General features: G+C 36.6%; 1 protein-coding gene, 1 long non-coding RNA gene and 1 other non-coding gene across 3 annotated transcripts in view; 2 read left to right on the top strand and 1 right to left on the bottom strand.

The window, feature by feature from the left end:
- The window catches only part of LOC129724281 (uncharacterized), a 113,208-nt gene extending 100,812 nt beyond the window's left edge, over positions 1–12,396 (top strand). The window contains exon 4 of the long non-coding RNA XR_008727900.1: positions 11,937–12,396. This is a non-coding gene — a long non-coding RNA (uncharacterized LOC129724281). The remainder of the gene's footprint in view (positions 1–11,936) is intronic.
- LOC129724280 (Kruppel-like factor 3) overlaps positions 1–26,064 on the bottom strand; it is a 342,621-nt gene that overhangs the window by 188,002 nt on the left and 128,555 nt on the right. The gene's annotated exons all lie outside the window — the stretch shown is intronic.
- Positions 20,584–20,778, top strand: LOC129726253 (U2 spliceosomal RNA). Its single transcript, XR_008728302.1, has one exon. It is a non-coding gene; the product is annotated as a U2 spliceosomal RNA (small nuclear RNA).

The following is a 26,064-nucleotide window of genomic DNA, read 5'->3' as shown; positions in this document are numbered from 1 at the left end:
AACAACAACAAACTTAATCGAGTTTATTAACTTCTCTCTGAACGCAATGGGTAAAGGAAATTATGTTGAAATCTTATATACTGATTTCAGTAAAGCTTTCGATCGCGTTGATATACCCCTGCTTCTTTTCAAGTTACGAAAAATTGGAATTCATCCACAATTACTCAAATGGATTGAATCGTATCTGACAGATCGTCAACAAACAGTCAAATTTAAAGGCGTACTATCGAATCCTACTCAGGTAACCTCGGGAGTTCCTCAAGGCTCTCACTTGGGCCCTCTACTATTTATATTAATTGTAAACGACATTTCCTTTATTCTAAAACATGTAAAAACTCTTATTTATGCCGACGACATAAAACTTTTCATTGAAATTAAAAACGCTGATGATGTAAACGTTTTTCGTAACGAGATAAAATATTTTTATGTTTGGTGTAAAAAAAGCCTTCTTCAGCTAAACGTAAAAAAATGTAGTTCGATGGCTTTTGGCAGGAAAAGAAACATACCAAGCATTATTATTTCCTTAGGAGATCAGGTAGTAGAGAAATGTGAACGAGTTAGGGACTTAGGAGTCATACCCGACTCAAAATCACATTCACTGATCATTACAATACAATTATCAATAAGGCTAGTAACATGCTCAGTTTTATAAAACGTTTCTGCTATAATTTCCAAGATCCATACACAATAAAAACACTTTATAATTCCTATGTCAGGTCAGTTTTAGAATACTGTAGCATTGTATGGTCTCCGTTTTCTGCAACACATGTTGACAGAATAGAATCAGTACAAAAACAATTCCTGTTACATGCACTTCGTAATCTACGATGGACGTCATTTCCCCTACCATCATATGACGAACGCTGCAGACATATTGACATCCAATCATTAAAAGCCCGTCGTGAATTCGCAATGATGTCATTTGTTAACGATATCGTATCTCAGCGTGTCGACTCACCCGAAATATTATCAAAACTCAATTTCTATGTACCTTCTAGAAATTTACGATCGCGGACTTTGTTTTCTTTAAATCATCAACGAAACAATTATGCTAAATACGGGCCTATTAATCAAATGATGTTAGTGTATAACCAACACTGTGAAGCAATTGACTTTTCTATGTCGAGAACTAAATTAAAACAATATTTCAATTCAACGCGCAATTTAAATCGGTAGAATACATTCATTGTAATAATCCGCCAAGTAAAGAAACCATTATTCAATTATGTATAAACTCTTTTTTCCTCTTTCACTAGTATAAATAACATATAGCATGTAAGTTAGTTATAAGCATATGTAGTCTACTTTTGTTTGACGAAATAAATAAATAAATAATGCAATCGCATCTCTGTAATATTACCGACAGTATAATTCTTCTGAACAAAACTTTTCAATTAGAGGAAGTGCCGGCTGATGTATTTACTGCTGATGCAGCCCGCTACCACACTAAGACAGCATTTTATTAAAGGGAGTGCCGTTGCATCAGCTGACCCTGCTACTATTGATGCTGATATACCCGCTGCAACTGCTGCGCTATCGGTAGCCATGCCACAGTTGTGGGCGCTATACGTTGCCATTGGTATCCGCTATCCCTGCATCAGCTGGCCCAGTTGCTATCGATGCTGAGATCCGTTGCAACTGCTACGCTATCCGTAGCCATGCCACAGTTGTGGCCGATATCCGCTATCGCTGGTATCCACTGCACTGCTACTGCTGCTGCTAAGGGAGGACTGCCGCTGTCGCTGTCTCGAAAAAATCACAGGAGGGTTGTGTGCAAAGCCTCGACCGAATGGTTGAAGTAGAATACTTTTACAAGAAAGAGAACCCGGCTGCTTGCGTGTCAGTCATTTTTTCTAGTAAATAAACGTTGACTAATCAGGATAATCGAATTTTGCGCTTCAACAAGGATTGACCATTTTCAATAATATAGTAAGTTGCTTGTCATGGTTGGGGCTTGTCAATTTTTAAATTTTGAGATAATGAAATTTTGTCGGATGTCTTGCTTATGACTGAAAGAAAAGATAATTCAGCACGTTCTGAGACAAAATGTAAATGAACTCAAGAGAAAACATTAACTCTTCAATCATCAGGTTTTTATTTCATCCTGAAAAGGACAATTTGTTGTTCAATTCACTATCGGATAAGATACCGTTCACATCTTGGCGTTATCACTGACAGTTCGAATAAAGTATTGCTTGTGATAAAATAAACAGTGAAAAGTTGATTTAACATTCAAAACTAGACGGCTCATGTGTTGTCAAAATGAGTCAACTTTTCATTGAATGCATTTACTAGTGCCCGCTATCGCACAGAGACTGCATTCCACTAAAGTGCCTCACTGCATCAGATGCTATCGATGCTGATACCCGCTGCAACTGCTACGCTTTCCGTAGTCATGTCACAGTTGTAACCGCTATACGCTGCCATTGGTATCAGGTGTTCCTGCATCAGCTGGCCCAGCTGCTATCGATGCTGAGATCCGCTGCAACCAGTGCGCTATCCATTGCTATGCCACAGCTCTGGCCGCTATCCGCTATCGCTGGTTCACTGCACTGCTACTGCTGCTGTTAAGGGAGGACGCTGTTAAGGCTTCGGCTGAAACAGGCTCTTATATAGGCCAAATAGCATATTTTAAATTGCAAGGTATATGATTCTGTCGACCGTGATTGGAAAGCAATCATAAAGGGTGATTTTTTTGTTATTTGGTTTTTCGTATATTCAGATTTGACAGTTCACGCGGGAATTCTGACAGCTGTCAAAGTCTAATGTACTCAGTTTGGTTTGCCATTTCACCATGAACAGACTTACGCCTGAACAACGTTTACAAATAATCGAATTTTATTACCAAAATTCGTCCTTTGTGAAAAATGCCGAAAATCCACTTTTTTACCGAAAATTGTGTTCAGTGACGAAGCTCATTTCTGGTTATATGGGTAAGTTCGTAACCACCTCCACTATCAGACAGCAGTGCAGTAAAATTTCATACTCAATCGAAAATGTACAATGAAAACTAACAGCATAATCACTCTGTTTCAAATCAAACAGTTCCCAATCGTCTCATATTGGTAAACATTTCATTTGAGTAACTGCAGTTGGTTATCCATTGAATAGCTGCACGTATTCATTTGCGAATGAGTAACTATGGTGCGTTGCGAAATATTATAAACAATAAATCACTATCGAGACCAGGAATGATTGCAATGTTGTCAGCCTAAGTGCATTGATTGTGAACAAAGCACAATCGGCCAAAATAATTTAATATTAAATAAACAGCATACCAGCGTACAGCATCAATACCTGCATACATTTATTCTATATCTGATGTCAGACTCACTACGATACTAGTTCACGGGTACCTAAATTAAAACCTCTGGTGTTATTTTAACTCACTCCTTTTTTCGCTGCAGCAAAGTTTTCTTCCCTCTCGCTATGCGCGAAGAAATGAGAAACCTCGAACATCTCAAAAATCAAAACAACACAAACCGATACAAACCTGTGCAGTTTACGTTGCATACGGCAGAAAATGAATGATATTAGTTTTATCTGTTCTTCGTTTATCACTATAGGTCTATTTTGAATGAATTGAGTCCAGCGTATTCCATTCGCAAAAATCAATTGAAACACAAACGACTGACTCAAATGAAATGCTGCTTGTTTCAATCTACAAGTAACTACCTTGTTGCTGAGATTGTGCGATGTCTCGAAAAAATAAGTGGTCATTCAAATGAGTGAACAGGTGAAGATATGTTGCTGGGTCGCGAATGAAATAATTTGGCCTGCCAAATCTGGCTTCTACGAGTAAACACTACGTTAAAAGGAAGGTTGCTAGGTTTTACCGATTCGTTTATATTTATCATTTTCAAATGAGTGACTGGAAATTTTACTGCACTGTCAGACAGTATTACGTTCTGCTGTTAGAATGTTATTAAAACTGATGTCTTGAAGAAGAATATGATGGCACTGTATGAATATGAGCACTGTATGAATAGAGCGCTGGTTACTCGTCGTCTATCAGTGCAGAAAAACTCGATATTCATTTTTGTGCAGTCAAGCTAAGTGAAAACTACATTGCTGCTGTTGACGCACAGTGGAGCGTGGAACACAATCGAATTTCCGTTTGAATTGCCTTCTTCTTCTTCGTGTTTTGTATAGCAACAAATATCAGAATTCAATATGATTTTTCGGGTGCCGCAAAAAACGCAGCGCCGCCAGGGACAACAACACGCGTTGTTTATTTTTGAACTCTAGACTCTGCTTTTTCAGATTTATTTAAATAACTGAACATGGGGTATTCAAAAGACAATAGAAAACCAAAATGCTCCGTACAGATCTTTGAATAGGTAGTTGAACGAGCTGTACTAATGATTATATTTTACTAGCTAAATGAATTTAGTTCAATATGACAATACTAGTTGCATCGCGCGGTGGCGGTATAGAGGAAAACCGAATTCATTTCATCTTGATATTAGAGTTCCGACATTAGTATTTGTATTTTTCAATTGAAATTTTTTTTGCATTGGCATCTGCAAGAAAATATTACTTTCCATAACCTTACTTGTAATTTAACAACGCTAAGCAAACATTATTTGCTGAGGCTAATGTTGTGCATCACTCTAGCCCAGTTTATTTTCAAAGATAACAGATACGTAACTTTCAAATATGGTATCTTCGTTGTGAATGTTAAAGAGAATATTTTTTCTTCTAAAATAGAGTGCTGCAAAGTAATAATCAAAATACAGACCCCGTTCGATTTTGGCAACACGCCAGAATTTTTTCTGTGTCCAAAATCGAACCATGCCAGAAAAGAACGGTTCATTTTTCATGACTTTTTTGACTTTTTAAGTGGCCTGAACAGTAGAAATGGCCACCAATGATTTAGTTTTAGTTCCAAGTCGTTTGAGGTGTCGCTTGATGAATTTGGGCTGACGACCTAGATACTTAATATTACCACCCGAACCAAAATACCTTCCTTTTGGAAGATGTTGAGCTTTAGTTGGTTAAAATCAATCAAGAAAACTACGAAAGTAAAACGAGCTCTAATCAAACAGAGCTTCAAAAGAAAAATATAAAATTATTGTAGTCCTACGTCAACTATGCGGGCGTATCTTGGATACCACCCTCCTACTATTTCAGGATTCATGAGACGAAATTTTATAGTTCACCTCAATTAATAGTGAAAGAAATCGATCATTTTGAATGGTTTCGGGTGTTTTAGTGATATGCCCCCAACATGATCCTAGATTTCGACTAATCAGAGCTGAACACTCTGGGTCAAATATAATCCAATATAAGTAATTTCGGAACCACACACTTAAAACTGGATCTCGAGCTCGGCTAAAAAAAAATCCGAGCTCACTCGGTAACTTGGGGCTCAACCGATATTTCAGCAAAAAAAAAACCTGGTTACCGAATGATGTCAGATCATTTTGCCGACACTCCGCCAAAAATACTTAGCTTGACGAATTTCGTCTAAATTTTTTGCCGAATTTATCGTTAAACTCTGTTGATGCCGAGGTCAGCAAAAACATTACTGATATCTCGGCACGAATTTTGCTCTTTGCTTATAATTTTCTTTTGAAAGCAAACTACTGAATTTTAACTGAAATTATTCTCTTCGATTGGATTCCACTGAAAAATAGGCTCTTGACTCCAGCCGAAACATTCAGCTTATATAACCGAAAGGTCGTTAAACTAGTATGCCGTCTCTCGGTTAGATTTGCCGAATTCGTACCAATATTCTCGGCATGAAATGACATCTGTCAAATACTGGTTTCCCGAGATTCTTGGCAAAATCAATTCAGCCGAGTTGGTTCCGAGCACTCGGCTGTCCAAATCTCGGCACAAATAATGCTGAGACTCGGCGAATTTTTTTACGTGTGCATGATTATATTTTAAGGCCGGAAAACGACCCCAAATGCTCTTTTGAAAGCGTACGTAACAAAGCGTACTTCAAAGCTTCCTATATACTTCTGCTCCCTATATTTCTAAGAAAATTTAAGATAATCTGAGCAAGAAGTTGTTCATAGAGATGGAGCAATATAAAGCTGTACATAATATGTACATAACCACTCAATTGACAGGTCGGTTAATCACAACAGCTGCGGTCCAGGACTGAAAAATTCGGAGTAGTTATACGTTTTGCTTTTCGTTCGAAAGAGATTTATGTCACTGAAACCCCTCCCGTTTGCACGGTTACGAGTTTGACTGTTTAATGAGTCGACAATACAGCTGTGGGTTAGATTTTTAAAATCAAGAGTTCTTTTTACACTAGCGCAACACTGTAAATTATAGTAGCTACAGTTTAGTCACTGGAAATCTAAATCTTGAAGCAACTCTATTAAACAGACAGATACTGTTCAATTTTTGTATGGTATTGTTCTGTTTCTAACTACGCTGTCAAATGATTTAACTCACTTGTACCCGGTAGCGCAAAATCGACATTGGGTAGATCAATCTCCCTGATATGCCATTCTGAGCAGCCCACACTGCAACCTTTTGGAATCTGAATCGGTTGATCTTTCCGAAAGTGACATAAATGTTACACCTGACAACCGTAGAAGCAAGCACCCGGCCCACCTGCTTGTCGCGGCTATGCCGTTATTGCCGGCGGTTCGTGAGTAAACAACAATCAGCTTCCAGTAGTCCACACAGCCGTCCAGCCAGTTTAAATGGGTGGGCTGCCGCTAAAGGAAGAACGCGACCAAAACGAGAGTAGTAGGGTAAGGGACCCATAATTCGCCCTGACCCATAATTCGCCCACCCACTAATCAACGAATTGTTTACGGGGTTTGTCATTGAACTATGCCAAATAATAATTTATTTTCAATCTCAGTTGTTCCTTTTTTTATGTTTAAACACGGTTCTAAGAGTTGCCACTATATTGCGGACAATGAAAAAAAAATAGGTGGGGTCGTTACCCTATCGAAACTGTGTCCGGACTATGTATCGGTGTTGCACGATTGTGCGCTATATCTTGTTCGGAGAAGTGCAGAGTGTCGTTCTTAATGCAACCTTATCTCTAGTTAGGATCAAACATGTTTATAAAAACCAATTTTCTGATTATTAACCGAACGGACCAGGTAGAATGGATGCTTAACACTGTATCAAGGAGTTTCCAGGCCTCGAGCTCTTATATCGCGGGGCGCTCTACTGTTGAGCCTTTTCTACTAAGCGACACTCGCAAAATCCTTAACAGAAGGCCAGCAAACTAACAAACCGATTCGCTATACTCCATTACAAAAAAAAAATTTTTTTTGTTACCCGAATGTTAACTGCTCTACTGTCAAAACAAAAAGTAATGGCAGGCAACACCCATAAGCTAACTATTAAAAAATCATCCAGATTGACGCACAGGGGTTGGTCTCTGTTCTTGCACAAGAATGTATTAGCCCGCAGATTAATTGTCAACTTGTCAGTAAATGATTGCTCCAGATTATACCAATGTGGGTTGATTGGTACCCCTGCAGAGAGGGTTCCACCAATTGTTGTCTAAAATTTTATTTTCTCATAACCTTACAATTACCGTTGCTTGGAAAAAATATATGTATAAAATATTCGATCCTGCAAGACGTTATGCATTGACGGAGTCGCTGTATGAGAATTCAACCAAATCGGTTTATTTCCGTAAAATTACAATATTCTAAAATCAACTTGCCTTTAAGCTCGTTATCTCTCCAGGAGAACCAACCGGCTATTGCGTCCAATTAGGGTAACCGACTTTGCCCCATCGCTCAGCTTGAATTTTAGTGTCAAATTGACTTCGTTGACATTGAACTGCCCTGCAAGTAGCCCGTTTCTATCTATTCCCGTGCACCTTTTCTGGTTGATTCGGGTGGGTTAATTCCGAATTCATCGAGCCCGTACGAACCATCGCACATGCAATCGTGTGCATTGCAGTCGGGGTAACGCTTCGGCACCGTAGGCAGCGCGCCAATTGCAACTGCTGTATAAGCCCGCCGTGGTCCCACAATCCCTGAGAAGAAGGAAGTCAAAGCGTACGATTGATTTATTACCAAGCAGGTGAATATATATTCATCGATATTCAATTAAATTGGAATAAATTCATACGAATGTTTTGATTTTCATGATGATGAATAGCTCGGCCAAAGGAGTTTATTGATTGCATTCGCAAAAAGCGTATCTGATTACGCTGTGGAAATTTATGCGAAAAAAAAACGCGCTGCTCATTTTCCATGGGAAAACAGTTTCTTTATTTTGATCCAGTGCAACAGTTGACCGTGTAATTGGTCGATTTTCATCGTCGTATTTCCCACCTTCTCTGCGACCAGTGCCGGTGAGAGTGAAGCGATCAGATGCGTACTTTGTTGTAAATCATTTCACCAGAAACGTGCGAGTGACTGTTGTGCTACCCTAGTTTACACGCAAGGCATATCCTGCAGCGTACGCATTGAAGTGTCTACGTATTTAAATTTTTTAGATTTTAATGTTTAACTGGATTTAATCAAAATGAAGTAACAGAATTGTAATTGAATTGATTCTCCAGTGTACAAATTATCGAGTGCCAAGCAATACATAAAATAATAATTATAATATCTGTATGCGGCAAATCTGAGTTTCGTAAGATGAAGAGAATTATTTTTGGATCAGCACACTTTGAAATGAGTCCACCTAACTAGGTTTTTGTGTAAAATTAATTTACAAACGTTCGAATCAATGGTTAATCACCAAAAACTTTTATTGAAAGTGTTGCTGGAAAAACGACAAATTATCTTATCGCTCATTACTTGCATTGCATGTTTCTCATGGTTCTCGCATAGGACCATTCGTTTTTGTTTTATAACGGTATATTTTTTATTTTTTAGAAATATATTCTTCATAAATCTCGATATTTTTGGGAGTAATATAAAGTTTCTTTATAAATGATGGTTTAAAAGTTCCTTATCACTAAATGTTGGAATACACGAAGACACCACGTTAAGCATACAGACGCGAGGCATAGTACGCTAGGCCATAGTACGCTAGGCCAGATGCAAGGCCGAAAGACGCAAGGCCGAATGGACGTGAGGCCGAATGGGAGTAAGGTCGAGTGAAAGTGAGGTGGAATACGGTGTTATCATCATCATCATCACCACAGCCTTCTTTCAATAACATGTATTTCGCACCATAGTATCAATTGGAAAGCAATACAACCGACTCGCTGTTCAGGCGAATGCTGTCCTTACTCGCCACCGCTTGTTCGAACTCCACTAAGGGAAAAAAGTTTGTTTGAGTAGACATATAAAACCAATAGATCAGTTGGTTTGATGCGAGAGGCCGCCGCTTCCAACGGCGGGTCGGCGATCGGTTTGGACTGCGAAAAACCACGGCGGCTTAGTGCCGCCTCGGTCTCTTGCCCTCAGTTATGCGTCTTCGCCGCATGATTTAAAAAAGTTATGCCCAACCTGAGCTTTTTAGGAATAGATTTTCACTGGAACTACATACACAGAGTAAAAATATCTGAGTATCATATATAATTCATTGAATGACGCTTCCTGTTAATCATCAAACGTGCGACATGTTTTTTAATAGCCATTCTGATGCGTTTTTTTCATTTGTTTGATATGACGGAAACTTTGCATTTACGTTTCTATGGGCAATAGATGCCATGTAACACTGCAGATAATAATTTTGTTCAAGATAGTAGGGTGGTATCCAAGACACGACCGCATAGTTGACGTAGAACTACAATAGTTTTATATTTCCCTTTGAAGCTCTGTTTGATTTGAGGTCGTTTTACTTTTGCCACGGTTCGATTTTGGCACACATGTGCCAAAAACGAGTGATTATATCTAATCACATTTCTTAGTTTTCTAGATTATTCCAACCGATTTAAGCTCAACATCCTCCAAAAGAAGCGAATTTTGGTTCTTTATGTTGCCGAAGCGAATGACTTGAATCCGTAAAACGGTTCCTGGAATATGACCGGAACATGTGCCGGTAATATAATGATCATGATCTAAGCAGTACTAAGCCTCTAATTACTAGGGTAGTAATATCAATTATCCAGGTCGTCAGGCATAATTCATAAAGCAACACATCAAATGACTCGGAACTAAAACTAGATCATTGGTGGAAATATCTATGAAAAAAAGTCATGAAAAGAGAACCGTTTATATTTGGCATGGTTAAATCTTGGCAACAAGAAAAGTATGCCGTGCCGTGTTTGGCAAAATCGAACGGGGTCTGTATTTTGATTATTTATTTGCAGCACTCTATTTTAGAAGAAAAAATATTCTCTTTAACATTGATGAATACCTTTCATTCTAATACAGTAAATTTTCTTCAGTACGCGAGAAGGCAAGCTTCTATAAATTCTAAATTCAAAATTGAGTACGATTTAGTAGAAATTAAACAATATTTATTTGTCTTGTGAAAAATGGCTCACTCTTCGATCACCAAGCGGCAAAGATGTCACATAGTAAAATTTTCCTCCAGTCACAAGTTCGTGGAAAAAATAACGATAAAGAATTACAGTTTTTAAACAAAAATGTATATTCACAGAAAATTTAAAATGGACATGAGAAAAACAGAGTGTGTAGTTCAAAAATAAACAACGCATTTTATCTGTGCAATGAACCTCAATTATATACTCTGCTATCTGCCTCTACCGATACGTACAAAATTTTGTTGTCCTCGGTGGCGCAGCGTATTTTGCGGCTCACGGCTACTACGCGAAACAAGAAGAAGTGGAAGACAATTCAAACGGCAATTCGATTTCGTTCCAGATGGCAAAACGATACCTACGCGTTAACCCAACACGCATCACTGTGCGTCGACAGCGGCTATGTAGTCTTCACTTGGCTTGGTCGCACACAAATGAATAGCGAGTTCTACTGCACTGATAGACGACGAGTGACCAGCGCTCTATTCATACATTGCTCGGTGCAGTACTGTTGCCTGTGCCAGCATGTTTCCCTTCAAGACATCAGTTTTAATAACATTCTAACAGCAGAACGTGAAACTGTCTGATAGTGGAGGTGGTTACGAACTTTCCGAAAAAGCTTCACCTTCAAGACATCAAAATAGTCTAGGCTCATGGAAGCAAACATTAGTTGACCTATTGGGACGGGGAGATTCTGTCAAATTTTTTTTTGCCACTGCTATACAAGATATCACAGCAGGCAGTTGTTGTCTACTCATGAAGTCTGTGCCATGCGTGCTCGCATGTGATTGGTACATTGTTGGTGAAAACTCGACCTTGAAATTTTAATGAAATTTTCACTATTTAACAATGAAATGATAATGATAACTGAAGAATCATAAAATTGTCCATCATTTATCAATCCAACGACATATTGATTATTGAAATCCATCATGTGGTTACATCAGTATTACCGTTTGAAATCTTTCATTCCGACGTTAGACGGTTAGACGTAGTCCTACGTCAAAAAAAAAAAAACACTCGGAAAAATATTTTTTATTTCTTGAAAAAAAAGTTAAAAGAAAAAAATAAAAAAAAATTATCTAAAAAACTGATTTTTGAAAATCTATTTTTTTTACAAAAACAAAAGAAAAAGTTGTAATTAAAAAAAAAATTTTTTTCCACAGGGTTTAATTTTATAGAAGGACAAAATTATTTTCTGCCAAAGATACTATGCCAGTCAAATATGAGCCACCCTAATGAAATATTCAATTATATATGCTGGCAGTGTCCTAAGATGATATGTTTCAATAATATTGTCAAGAATATCTCAGCAATCACATTTAAATCCTTCATTTCAAATTCTTCACTCAAAATAATTTCCACGTTGATCGTACGTGAAAAATCACGTAGACTCATATACACACTCTTTTATGAGAGTTTACTTGACACAATTGAAATTGATTACCCACCCCTTAACATCTTTGTGCAGCTCATTTCACACTCGCCTTAAGAATCAATCAATCATACGTGAAAATCACGTCATCTAGAACCCACAGAACTCATATTTTGACAGCTCGACTTTCACTTACTTGCTACGTGTTTATGAAAAAGAAGCAACATGGCTACAGCACAGTGTAGCGAAACAGATTGAAAAACTAGATGCTACCAGCTCGAACAACAGCTCGTTGTTTCCAACACCAAGCTCAGCTGAACATAACAAACGAACGAGCTCAGTAGATACACATCTTGACGATCCTCCTTCCTCGACAGAACATAGTTGCTCTCCAGGAAAAATTATCAGGATTGACGACAGCGATGTTGCGAAGCCCCAGCCAATCGATAAGCTAATTCAGATGACATTTAAGTTAACATTGCTGATGCACAAAAATTATAACTTCACGAGAAAAGATGTATTCCAAATACAAAATGAGATTAGCTCAATACTATCAGAAGTTTAAAATGCATAACAACGATATACATGTAGTAGATCAATACTGGCAGTTAGATAACTATTGTGACCACTATCTAGCATGTGAGGTAAAAAAGTGCTTACCCATTGTAACCATTCTGAGAATGGAATCATTCAATAGTTCTCCTGTAATAGTTCATTGAATAGCTGAAAGATTCTCTTTCGAGTCAAAAATGATCTAAATGTAGATTAAAGTAGAAAATCAAATATTGTTATCCCAATGAAAATATAAAATGGTTCACAATATTCACTTTGTAATTTAATCAATTTTATCCCACATCGGTAATAGTGGAATATTTAAAGTTTTATGTTCGTTTAGTTGTATATGAAGTGTACAAACAACTAAATGAATATAAAGATTGAATTGTGCCATTATTACTGTAATATCTGCCGCAGATTCGTTAAACCGAATAAGAATCATGTTAAATGCATGGAAAATTAAACGATTTTTATTTTTCTTCAATTTGAAATTTACTGAATAAAATGTGCATCACATTAAAAAACAACGTAATTTTTACGTGTTTTTTGGTGGCGAATCCACGGAATAAAATGAGTTCCTTCGCTTGTGAATCACGTAGAAGCTATGTGAAAAGTACGATGAATAAAATTCACATATGTTTTCACGTAGCATCAACGTTACCATTATTTTGAGTGTATTCACAGCATCAGATTTCGACGTGTAATGTTGTTCGCGGTACATAGGGTAAGGAACGGCTTAAGCAGTAGCTCTTATTTTAATCAGTCGAAGAAAACAGGCCCAAAACTCCCGCATTTTGATCAATATCGACAATTTCAATGATGGAAACGAAAACTTTGATTGTCTAGCTGTCTTACGAATATAAGAAATACCGTTAATCACAAAGAAATCTGTGAACAAAAATCATTAGAAACAAATCGACCTATATTGCAGCCATTCAGGAGCCACTTCGGGGGCTGGAAAAAAACACCTGCAAAACAGATGGAGACTGCTTAAAATAGGTTCGGGGTGATTGGAATAATGTCCCTCGATTGGTAACTTTACTTGATTATTGTTAAAGTTTACTAACTTAGTTTTAGAATCTGAAAACAAATTCTGACGGACAAAACGATAGAGAACATATTGATATACTACTGTTTGAATTTCACCCAACACATTTTGAGTATTTTGTCTAAATACACAGGCGGTTCCTAAAGCTGCTTAGAATATGTTCCCTACCCTACAAAGTTTTGGAGATGAAGTGGGGTTAAAATCGTTTTAAATCTCTCCACGTGAAACGTGGATGTCCCCTTAGAGTTTTTCGGAAAAATTGGTATACCAGATCTTTTGATATTTTATTTTCATTCGTAAGTCGATAAACTAGACTCAAAGTACAAATCTATAAAATTCTGAGAACTGGTTTGGCATTCCGTAGGATAATAAAAATACCCCCTTTCAAATGGACAATATCTAAGTTACTATTGAAAAGAAAATAAAAAAAAATCGAATGTCCCAACAATATCATTCCTGCAAAATTTCTCAGCACCAGCGTTTTTTGAGCACGGTTCATTGCTAGAACCCGACATTTCGGCTGTTAGTCGCGGCCTTCGTCAAAAAAATTGAAAATAGTGTTGAAAAAGGTCACAACTAACGGCCGAAACGTTGGATTTATAGCAAATCACCGTTACCGTCTATAGCTATAATAATGGTTATGTTCTGAATCTGAAATGGAAATTTTTGGACGCATTTATCACATCTTCTTAACACGCTAATGTACTCATTGCAGCGAAAACATTTTGGTTTAGCAGACAAATTATGAGAACGTACTGTATTACGAACTTCAAAAATTCCGACTTTTCCTTCTTCTCCACGTGTATCAAAAAAACAAACGTTCCCATGGCTCCAATAATGTCATCAGTGAGTGGTTGCACAGCCACGAGCAATTCCGCTCCCAAAACGGGGAGGCGAGTTGAAATTTGTCCCACAACACACATCAGCGGTAATTGTCAGCGTGGCACCGGATTGCGCTAATCTGACGGAAAGCGCTGGATCATGATCTGCAGATAAAGGTAATTAAATTTGATGCTGGTCAATCAACGGTGTAGTACAGTGGCACCTCTCACGTCGCGTCGGCTGCAAAGGTCGTCCGTATATGTGCACTCAAGAAACCAGCGGCAGACAGGCACATCCTTCTAGATTAGTAGACCGTCACTGCTGGTTGGCTGTCGGCGAAGGCCGGCCACGAGAGCGTGCGAAAATCCTTTTCTAACCAGTGTGGTATAACCGGTGACACTTGACGCGAATGGTTATTACAAATTCAAATCACAGCAAAACTTTTACGTACCAAACTTCTGACACCTTGTCCATAAATCAATCAGAATCCGGGCAGCTCCAGCTTATGCTTTCTGCCTACGAAGCAAAGACAAGCAGGCAGACAGGCAGGCAATGAAAGGAACCCGGGTTTGGCTACGTTTGCCAACTTTATTCACACCTACGACTCGGGCGCAAACATGGCGATCTATGGCTACCGCACTTCATGTATGTAGGTGCGATCTGGGAGCTCCCGTGAAATGGTCTAGATTAAATCCTGTTTGTCAATCATATTGCCGCTTACGAGGGTGCTGCTAAGTAGAGATTGTTGATTGCGCAGTTTTATGCCCGTAAGGCATGATTTGAGTTCGCAACTGGAGTTGACACGCACGGTCGTGCCGCGGAGAAGCGATCCTTGACCTATGAATGTTTCACGCTTTCCTCTCTTTTAGAAAGGCTCTGCAATCACAGTGAAAGCAGATTTTTAAACTGATTCCCGGCGGCACGATAATCGAATGTCTGCTGGAAACGTACCTTGCGGTGCAATTGCAGAACACCGTGTGTTTTTTCGAATTCGTACTATAGAATTGAGAATTAGAATCATTTGAGCACTGTCGCCAAGATAGATTTATAAAAAAATAAAAGAGATAATTTTTTTCTATTGAGAGCCCCTTCTTAGCTGAACGGTTGAGTTATTGAGGTTAAGTACATGCTCATTTCTGAAACCCTAATGAAACGAATACTATGAAAAAACCGTCGTAGTGCCAATTTTAGTTGTTGACATTTTTCCGTCCACCAGTAAAGTTGTGAATGAAAAGATTGTAAGTTTTAGACCCTTAAAAACAAGGATTTGAAGAAATGTGTTAAATACACATGCTTAATTGCTATGCATGCTTAATTCTCTTTCCCTGAGAAGGGAAATCGAATCAGATAATAAATAAGCACTTGTTTATTTTCAACAACAATTTCTTCACATCTTGGAACCAAACCAATCAACTGGTATATCTCTAAGTTCTCGTGTACTTCTGACAGCTTATTTTAATATCGCGAGTATTAAATTAACCGAACAAATCACCGCTTGTTACCACCGACGCCTTTCTCAATTGTCTACTACCAAAATAAGCAAACAAATCATGATACTCGCGTGTTACCTTCCCGGTTGCCGCTTCTCTGTTGGCCATCGAGCAGCATCAATTCATCGTGAGAACTTTTCAAATTGAATTGAAAATCAAGCTACGATCAGCTGAAGTCCGGCTGGCGCTCATACGACGCCGCACCGTGCTACTCACGTATTTCACACCAGGTGAAAAAAAAAGATTGGCGATCCATCGCCGAAAGCAAAAGTGGAAGAGTTGGAAAACGAATAAAAAAACTGACCCCCACACTTGAACATCAGCCAGACGGTAAGCGATCAGCCGACCGTCGGCTCCGCTGTTTACTGCTGCTGCTGCTGATGATGATGATGATTATAGAGTCCTCTCTCTCTCGAGCACGAAAGCAACAAAACGAACGCGCTTGCCTGGCGAAGATTCTGCGCTCCGCAACTGCGAACCTCCTGTTAGACACTTCGCTTCGAATCCAACTGTACAGACAACGAAAGTGAATGGCTCGCGAACAGTGCAGAGCAACCACTTTCAACCGGTGACACCCAACATAATCGATTCCGCTCAATTTGCGATTACAGCGAGTGTAAATTAATCGGAAATTGGGTTGAAGCTTTTCGTTTCTCAAAATGTCATGTTTTGGCCCTGTGCCGAAAGAATGAACCTTAAAGGTTTGTGGACTTTTTTTAAGCAGGTTATTGAACTATAAATAAATGATACCGAAATGCCAAAACTTTATAATCGCAGATTAATGCAAATAAATTGTTTGTTTTTGGGACATTCTGTCAGACAATGAAGCACTGCTAGTTAATATTAAATTTTGTTAGGATTAACAATGAAGTAATTTTGGATAGCGCACTTTCTTCCAAACCACACTACAATGAAATTGTCTGTAAAGCTAATCGTCAGTTTGGATTTATGTTTAAGATAGCAAACGAGTTCCGCGATCCGTTTTGTCTTAGATCGCTGTATTTCTCTCTAAAGCTGTCTATCCTTGAATTCTGCTCTGTAGTATGGTGCCCATTTCACAGTTCCTGGATTGCTAGAATTGAATCCGTGCAACGAAAATTTGTAAGACATGCTCTAAGATTCCTTCCTTTGCGCAACCCCTCCATTCTACCAGCCTACACTGAACGCTGTCGGCTTCTAGGAATGCGAACTTTTGAGCCTCAGATGGCTCAAACTACATTTATCGGTAAAATGCTTCTAGGTGTAATCGATCCCCCGGAAATTCTCGACCACCTGGATATATATGCCCCCGAACGATCTTTCAGATCCAGACCACTACTGAAACTGCCTGAACGCAGTGTACGATATGGTCAATTCGACCCAATGCGCTTCATGTCGGCCAGCTTTAATTCAGTCTCAGATTTATTCGATTTCAATATTACTGGTGCAGCTTTTAAAAATAGACTTAGTGTTAGGTAGCCTGTATGTGATAGTTTTTTGTGTTAGTATTTAATAGTTCATTAAGACAAGTATTCTGTCAGATGGATTTTAATAAATTATAACCAATAACCAATATAACCAATGATAAATTGATAATGTTTTTTGAGAGGTTTACCTTGAAAAAATACAATTCTAAAGTACTTTGTGATAAGTTCGTATGAGTGGGTGAGTGAGAGTTATATCCCTTGTACTTCACAAGCACAAATCATCTCTCACTCGTTTTGTTTACTTTTAAGACATACAACCTTATAACGAAGTACTCCAGAAATATTCTATTCGATGTATTTAATTTCTTGAATGATTGCAAATGGAACGCTTATGAAGTAATACTTCACACTTTGAGATTCGTGATAAATGTGTTTTTGATGAATTGGCAATGTTAATTTATTCATAAAAAATATAATCTTCCAAACAACATATTTTTTATTTTATGCGTTGAAAACTTACTCTTCTTTATGAAAGATTGGTAATTCTACTACTATTAAAAAGATGATTAGAAAAATAAGACCAGAATTATCAGAATCTTTAATAATCTTCAATAAGGAGAATATAATATCCTTTTATCCAACGCTTATTTTATTAAATAGAACTGATACCTCTTATGGGTGTTTCATATTTCTTACAAAGCGGAGTGTTTGTTTCTATGTGTCTTGACAAACTTTAGAGTTATAGTTCTTTTCTGTTTAGGCACCCCGATAAATTCCATTATTTTCTTTCGTGCTATTGTTTCCATGCTGAGTGTGGTTTTGTTATTCTTTCGAATATTTTGTTACAATATTTTTGACTGTTACTGCACGAAACTTTAGTCGTAATAATTTCGCTGTAATGTCTTCCGTAAATTTCCAATTGTGTGCGTTTTGTCTATACATTTTCTGTCTGAATGTCTAAAAATTAGTATAAATTTGCTTTTATGTAGTGATTATTATTTATGTTGTGGAGTTTTTTTTAGTCAATTTCTAGAATTTATTTTCAATGGTTAACGCTTAAATGCGCACGACGTTAAAAATCATCTAAAAATATAAAATCTTTGTTTAACAGGTTTACTGCTCTAAAACTAACCAATATGCATGAAAATATTGAAAGATTTACTTTTTAATGTGCAAATATCACCATGTTGTTTTTAAACAACACTTCGACTTTATCGCAGAATAAAGTCTAAACAATTACTTTTGTGAACAGTATCTTTAAAATTGACCTTTTGTTAGTATAATTTCTAATTATCCAGGCATTTTCACTTACCTCACTTTAGAATTTATTTTCCAAGACTGTCAACACCAGTTGGGAAACTCGCCATGTTTATTTTTCGTTTCCGAGATTTTGACAGCAAAAATAAAAACAAAACATTCAAATACAGTACACTAAAGTCGTTTTTTACGCGGGGGATACGTGCCGCGTAAAAAAAACCGCATAAATTCCGGAATCCGCGTAAAAAAGAGCTGTTCTAATGAATTATATTTCTAAAAAATATTAAAATACGTATACTTTAAAACATTTTTAGTAGAGTTGTTTTAAAACAACATTGCGCATTTCTCGGGTATTCATTCTTGTTGATAAAACATTATCGGAATTGAATTGGAATAGAAACTATTTAAGAAAATTTGGATAACAACAACTAGCAAAATGAAATAAAAACCAACAGTAGAATAAAATCGTAACAATAACTGAGTAAATTTAGAGCAATTGGAAACAAAGCCTAGCAAAATCAGAGGTTGATAATTATTTAAGAATAATTCTATGTAACACATAATTGATAATAAAATGTCCAAATTGAAAAATTGGAAATTTAACGAAAGTTAAGAGCATATAAAGTACAAAGGTTAAATTTAATAGAAGGGAGAGGGGCCAGATACATAATAAAAGAAAGAGTTATTTTAACCTGATTCAACTTTTTTTCTGCAGAGTATTTTTAACGATTATTATTTATAATTTCCTCACTGTGTTCTCATAACTCGTAACCAAGAAAAGTCATAGGTGTTGTATTGTTTTAACAATAAATTTGATACAGAATTCCGAAAACCGAATTTGTTTTGATTGAGAACATTCATAAAATATACATAACTCATTATTTTGTTCCTTCCAATGAACTGATAATAATGTATCAATTAATAGCACTCTGGTACTCCTTGCTTTTTCTCCTTATTTCAACCAACACAACTACCCTCAAAAAGTTTCACACTAATTCTGTTCCTTTTTTCTTCTTTCTTGTGTTATTCTTTTTAGAGAAACATGAATCATTGCTTCTTTCTGAGAGACATGATCCACCGAACTTAGGTATAAGTTTTGATTTCGAAGAGATAAGGAACCATCACACCTCAACGAATAGTATTTTGAATTGATATTTAACATAGAGAAGAAATTTAATGTTATTGTTAGTCGTAGGTTTAAATGACATGTTTTTAAAAGAGAAAAGATGAAAGGGTTTTTATGCCTGTTTGAGGAGGAGCAGTCGGTATACAGGCTCTACTCAAGCTGGCTTTTCCCTACTCCAAAAGACATTCGGCCCCGTTATGCTTCGCGGTTGGGCCTAAATAAATATTAGAGTTATAAAAAAAATAGCACTCTGGTAAAAGTTTAAAATTTTTAAATTGTTGAAAAGCCGATAATGTTAGTTTAGGAGTTTTTTCATTACCTAATTATTACTATTACCTGAATATTTTTGCTAATTTCTTATTGAATTCGAGAATATTTTGCTTTTTCATTCCCCTCGATGACCAAAGGTTTTTTGAATTTGAGCCAAGTTTAACACCTTGCTAATTTTAAATAGTATGCGATCGTCAATGTCGTGTGTAACCTTTTTGATATTTTTTCTATTCCAAGAGTTTATTATCGGTTGGAACTAAAAAACTTTCTTTCTAAGTCTGGCGATGCCCTGTTATCAACTTGCGCTTTAAATTTTCTTATCTATTCTAGCGAGTCAAATTCGAACCGAACCGAATTCCTTCTCTCTTTCGTGAAGGTACGATAATGGTGGGTGAACTCTGCCATGAAAGTGAAACAGTCATAATGGTCATTTGCCGATGAAAATGAAAAAAAAAAAAAAATAATAAACATTACCAAACTGCTAGGGTTGTTTTAACGAAGAGTAAAATGATTAATAACCTCAGTCTAATTGAAAGAAGCATTATAGTTATTGATTTACTGTTACTAGAACATCTGACAGACATTGAACATTAAAAGCATATTTGACCTGCACTATTTCATACCGTTCATTCACGAAAGCATTGTAACGTTTTACATATTATTGCAGGTAAAAAGTAATCTTGTTTTCAAAGATGTCTCGAAAGCAGAGTCATCAGAAACCATCTTTCCTTGTATACAACACCATTTTCGTCTCTATCCTTTTTGCGCTTTGCACGGCTGGTTTCGTTTGCAACTATCGCTAGAGCAACACGATGGCGTACAGTGGGAACGTTCGAAGCAGCCACATAACGGTATCGCTTCTCGGCCTAAAGGCTAAGATCAAAGTGTAGTATCTGTTCTTATCAGCTTAACATCTGATAGATCTCCCATAGGGAGACAACAAATGTTAAACTGATTTTTGTAAACAGGCGGAACGGTTAGGGGCTTGCTCCACTTCCGCCACGGGTTGGCCCGGTATTGCAGTACCGCCGGGATCGGCCCACTTAATACTTGAATAAACTCTTAGGAAAATAGTTTGGTAGTTTGAACACTAGGTTTCAATCCACGCAAATTTCATAACCTGGACAGTCGTTTTCAGGTTTATATGTTTGTCCTTGGAACAAGAAGAGAGTTCTTGTACAGAAGCAGAGCATGTTATTTTCACGGATACTGTTCATAAAAAAAAAACTAAAAAATAAGTTTATTTGATTAATCATAAAAAAAGTTAGGAACTAGGTGTTTTAAATGATTAAAACACTAACAATCAGAGAACATAAAAAGTTATCAAAGTGCTGACAAAACACAAAAATTAATACACGTAAGATCAAGATTACAGAGTAACTTAAAAAATTATAAGAATTTATTTAAGAACCAACAGTAAAAAATTTCAGATTATTTTGGGGTTGCGAAGAAAGTGTAAAAATAAAAATCATCACATGTTTAGAAGCTACACGCAAAAGTATAGTGGGTTTCGCACCACATATGTGTTGTACGAAATGAGTGCAATTTTTGGTTACGTATGAAATATAGATAATGAATGTAATGTATCTTTTGTATAAACTTTGGTTCAAAATGGAATTATACCTATTAAATGTCTTTGTCTTCTATTCTTTCGGCCAGAGGTCGTATTCTTCCCGTCAGATACCCTGTCTAAATTTGGTTTACACTTCACAAAGTTTAACACAAGAATCGTTTTGAAGGTTTTCAACAAGAGGTCACCACAAACAGGCACAATGAAGAACGTGTTTATTGTTATACATTTAATTGCTTTATTGCTAAATAATGAAGTGAGAATGCTTCAAAATTGCATTATCACAGTGATTTTTAACCACAAACTTTTGTATGGATAAAACAATGATCAATTGTGGTGAATTGAATGTTCATAAAACTAAACATAAACACAAGATTAAACCATCGATTATATGAGTCGAATAAAAAACTTAGTCAACATTGCGCTTTAAAAAAATACCTGGCTCTTTTGACATATAAAACCCGGTTGCCAATTCCGCAGTTTTTTCACCGCTTTTATTCGAGCATTTCTATCGAAAATTACATGAATTATTTGACGTGTAATTTTTTTTGATTGTGGTAAAATCGAAACGTCACTGTACTTATATTGAGGTTTGACTTGATTCTACAAATTATAGACTCAATAAAATTATATATAGACTTGATTATATAACATTCGACAAAAAATATCATTTTAGATTCGAGTATTATAGTAAGATTTTTTTTTCTATTTCAAATATGACTTTCTTTTCACAAGTTTTGAACCACGTGTTCAATCATAATAATTCATCAGTCAATCCTTAACTAGCCCGTTCATCTAGTATCAGTATTGTTCAAATCGGTTGTGTAGTTTCTGAGATGATGAAGTTTCGTGATTTCCACATTTTAATATATTAAAGACGAAGTTACCGTCCGATTACAGTAAAATTCAATAGGGTGTTATGAGGCAGCTAGACTTTTCATTTGACACTAATTTTGTGGATCTCTGGGAAAAGTGAGTCAGTTCAACTAGTCTTCGGAATATGTTTCTTTTAATAGCTGGATTTCACATTTTCAAACATAAGAGGCAAAGTAAAAGTCCGATTGCAAAAAAAAATAGGGTCTTATGGGGCAACTAGACCTTTCATATAACACTGATTTTATGAAAATCGGTAGATCCATCTCTGAGAAACATGAGTGAGATTAAATAGTCTCAAGAACACGTTCCTTTCCTTAACTTTTGAACCATATGTCCAATGTTTATAAAATTGAAAAGTTAAGGGTTTTTTTTAAGTAGCCCGTTCATTTAAAATTAATTTTGTTAAAATCGGTTGTGTAATTTCTGAGATGTTGACCTTTCGTGGCTTTCACATTTTGATAAATAACATGCAAACTTAAAATCCGTTTACAATAAAACTTGATAGGGTTTTATGGGCCAACTAGATCTTTAATTTGAGAATAATTTTATAAAAATCGGTCCAGCCATCTCTGAGAAAATCGAGCGAGATTGAAAAGTTGCACACACACACACACACACACACACACACACAAATGCTCAGCTCGTCGAACTGAGTCGAGTGATTGGCCTTTTGGAGTAGGTACTTTTATACCTTCGGTTTTGCCAGTGAATGCTATACCTTTCTAGGAGAAAGGAAAAAATCTACCAGCTATGGCATGAACCAACAAAAAGGAGTCGAGTGGTTGTTCAGGAACGATTGAACTTTTTGATGTAGAGTGATGATGTTTTATTTGGCCAAACCACATACTTTTCATCGGTATGCTGTTTTGGACGAAATGGAATCATAATTCTGTCGAAACATTCGTTCTGGTACACATTTCGATTAATAGTCAAGCCACTAGGCTTGAACCATGATGTTGACAGATAGGAAAAAGTCCATGTATGTCCACTACTTTGACCGGTCTTTCACTACCTTCCAGGCGTATTATTGTTGATTATACACAGTCGAAACCGGGAGATTTTTGCTTTAAAAATGGTTTGCCGTGAGGTTTTTGCCAAAATTGTTGTGTAGATCACGGCGAACTGTACAATGCACTTGCGGAATGCTCCTTGTTTCGATGCCATTTTTTAAAGAACTGGAGATGCATAAACAAAACAAAAAATACTAGCATAAAGAGGAGAGAGAGCTTACATATACATACTCTCATTTTTCTCTGGGCTTGTTTATTATGGGGTAAGAGAGCCTCAAATAAATTCCAAATTTTGAGTTGTCACCCGTTATTAATATCGTCTTACATTTTTAGGCATGTATTGGTGAAAGATTTCGAAAATCTATCGAATCTACTTCAACTAATGTAATGTATTTGTTTGATTACTGATGTTTATTGCTTTACGCGCAATGTGTGCACATTCACGGTTTAACTAATTGGTTTCGATCTTAGTTTATTGGTATCGTTTGCATTAAAAAAAAAGGATTTTTTTTCGGATGGCGATAAAATAGGAGGGTGGTATCCAAGACACGACCGCATAGTTGACGTAGGACTACAATGATTTTATATTGTTATTTGAAGCTATGTTTGATTTGAGCTCGTTTTACTTTTGTAGTTTGCTTGATTTATTTTAACCAATTTAAGCTCAACATCTTCCAAAAGGAAAATATTTTAGTTCGGGTGGTAATATCGAGTATCTAGGTCGTCAGCCCAAATTCATCAAGCGACACTTCAAACGACTTGGAACTAAAACTAGTTCATTGGTGGCCATTTATACTGTTGAGGCCGTCTTCGACCACTTAAAATTCAAAAAAGTCATGAAAAAAACCGTTCATTTTTGGCATGGTTCGATACTGGCAATAGAAAAAATTCTGGCGTGTTGCCAAAATTGAACGGGGTCTGTATTTTGATTATTTTTTTGCGACACTCTAACTTAGAAGAAAGAATATTCTTATCAACATTCACAATGGTCAAGAAACCAAATTTAGGGGGAAATTTGGGTCTAGAGCTCTATAGCAATGTTTTAGAGAAAAACTTTTTTTATACAAAGTTACTTAAAATTATTGGAGCTATAAAATTGTAGAACAAGGTTTTCTATCTAAAAAAATAAATAAGTTATACACTTGATAGCATCGAAAATTTTGGTCACTCTAAAATATTGCCCAGACCCAAATTTCCCCCTAAATTGGGTTTCTTGACCATTGTTGAAAATCTTTTATTCTAATACAGCGAATTTTCTTTATTACGCGAAAAGGCAACCTTCTTTAAAATATTTTATTGAGTACGATTCAGTAGAAATTGAACTTCCTTCTACATCTATTTGTCTTGTTGAAGTTGGCTCACTCACCGAGCACAAAGCGGCAAAGATGTCACATATATTTTTTTCCTGCAGTTACAAGCTCGTGGAAAAAATATCGATAACGAAGAATAGTTTCAGTAGAAAATGAATTTTTATAGAAAATTCGAAATTGACATAGAATTTTATGAACATGTTAACATTCAATTCAGGTCAATTTAAGCATTTTATTAGCATACAGAATCAATCAGAAAAATTTGATCAGTTTCAAGATACCAAAGAACAACGAAGATACCATATTTGAAAGTTATATGTCCGTAATCTTCGAAAATAAACGGGGCTAGAGTGATGCACAACATTAGCCTCAGCAATTAATGTTTGCATAGCGTTGTTCAATTATAAGTAAGGTTATGGAAAGTAATATTTTCTTGCAAATGCTAATTCAAAAAAAAAAAATTCAATTGAAAAATACAAATACTAATGCCGGAACTCTAATATCAAGATTAAATGAATTTGGTTTTCCTCTATACCGCCACCGCGGGATGCAACTAGTATTGTCATATTGGACTAAATTCATTTAGCTAGTTAAATAACATCATCAGTACAGCTCGTTCAACTACCTATTCAAAGATCTGTACGGAGCATTTTGGTTTTCTATTGTCCTTCAAATACCCTATATTCAGTTATTTAAATGAATCTGAAAAAAGCAGAGTGTAGAGTTCAAAAATAAACAACGCATTTCGTTGTCCCCGGCGGCGCAGCGTATTTTGCGGCACCCGAAAAATCATTTTGAATTCTGATATTTGCTGCTATACGAAACAAGAAGAAGAAGAAGACAATTCAAACGGCAATTTGATTGTGTTCCACGCCCCACTGTGCGTCAACAGCGGCAATGTAGTTTTCTCTTGGCTTGACTGCACAAAAATGAATTTCGAGTTATTCTGCATCGATAGACGACGAGTAACCAGCGCTCTGTTCATGCATTGCTCGGTGCAGTACTGTTGCCTGTACCATCATATTCTCCTTCAAGACATCAGTTTTATTAACATTAACAGATATATTAACAGCAGAACGTAATACCGCTGATATCGGAGGTGGTTACGAACTTTCCGACAAAGCTTCACCTTCAAGACATCCAAATAGTCTAGGCTCATGGAAGCTAACATTAGTTGACCTATTGGGACGGGGAGATTCTGTCAATTTTTTGCCACTGCTATACAGGATATCACAGCAGGCAGTTGGTGTCTATTCTTGAAGTCTGTGCCAGGCGTGCTCGCATATGATTGGTACATTGTTCGTGAAAATTCGACTTTGAAACTTTTATTCAATTTTCACTGTTTAACAATGAAGTGATAATGAAAATTGAAGAATCACAAAATTGTCCATCATTTTATCAATCCAACGACATATTGACTGTTGTGATCCATCATGTGGTTACATCAGTATTACCGTTTGAAAACTTTCATACCGACGTTACATTTTGGTTCTAGTTTTCGCGGAATGCATCTCGATATAGTGCGGTTAGACGTAGTCCTACGTCAAAAAACTAAGACAGAAAATTGA

This window comes from Wyeomyia smithii, chromosome 2 (assembly GCF_029784165.1).
Source record: "Wyeomyia smithii strain HCP4-BCI-WySm-NY-G18 chromosome 2, ASM2978416v1, whole genome shotgun sequence".
Taxonomy (NCBI): Eukaryota; Metazoa; Arthropoda; class Insecta; order Diptera; family Culicidae; genus Wyeomyia; species Wyeomyia smithii.
This window is presented reverse-complemented; position numbering and strand designations above follow the sequence as displayed.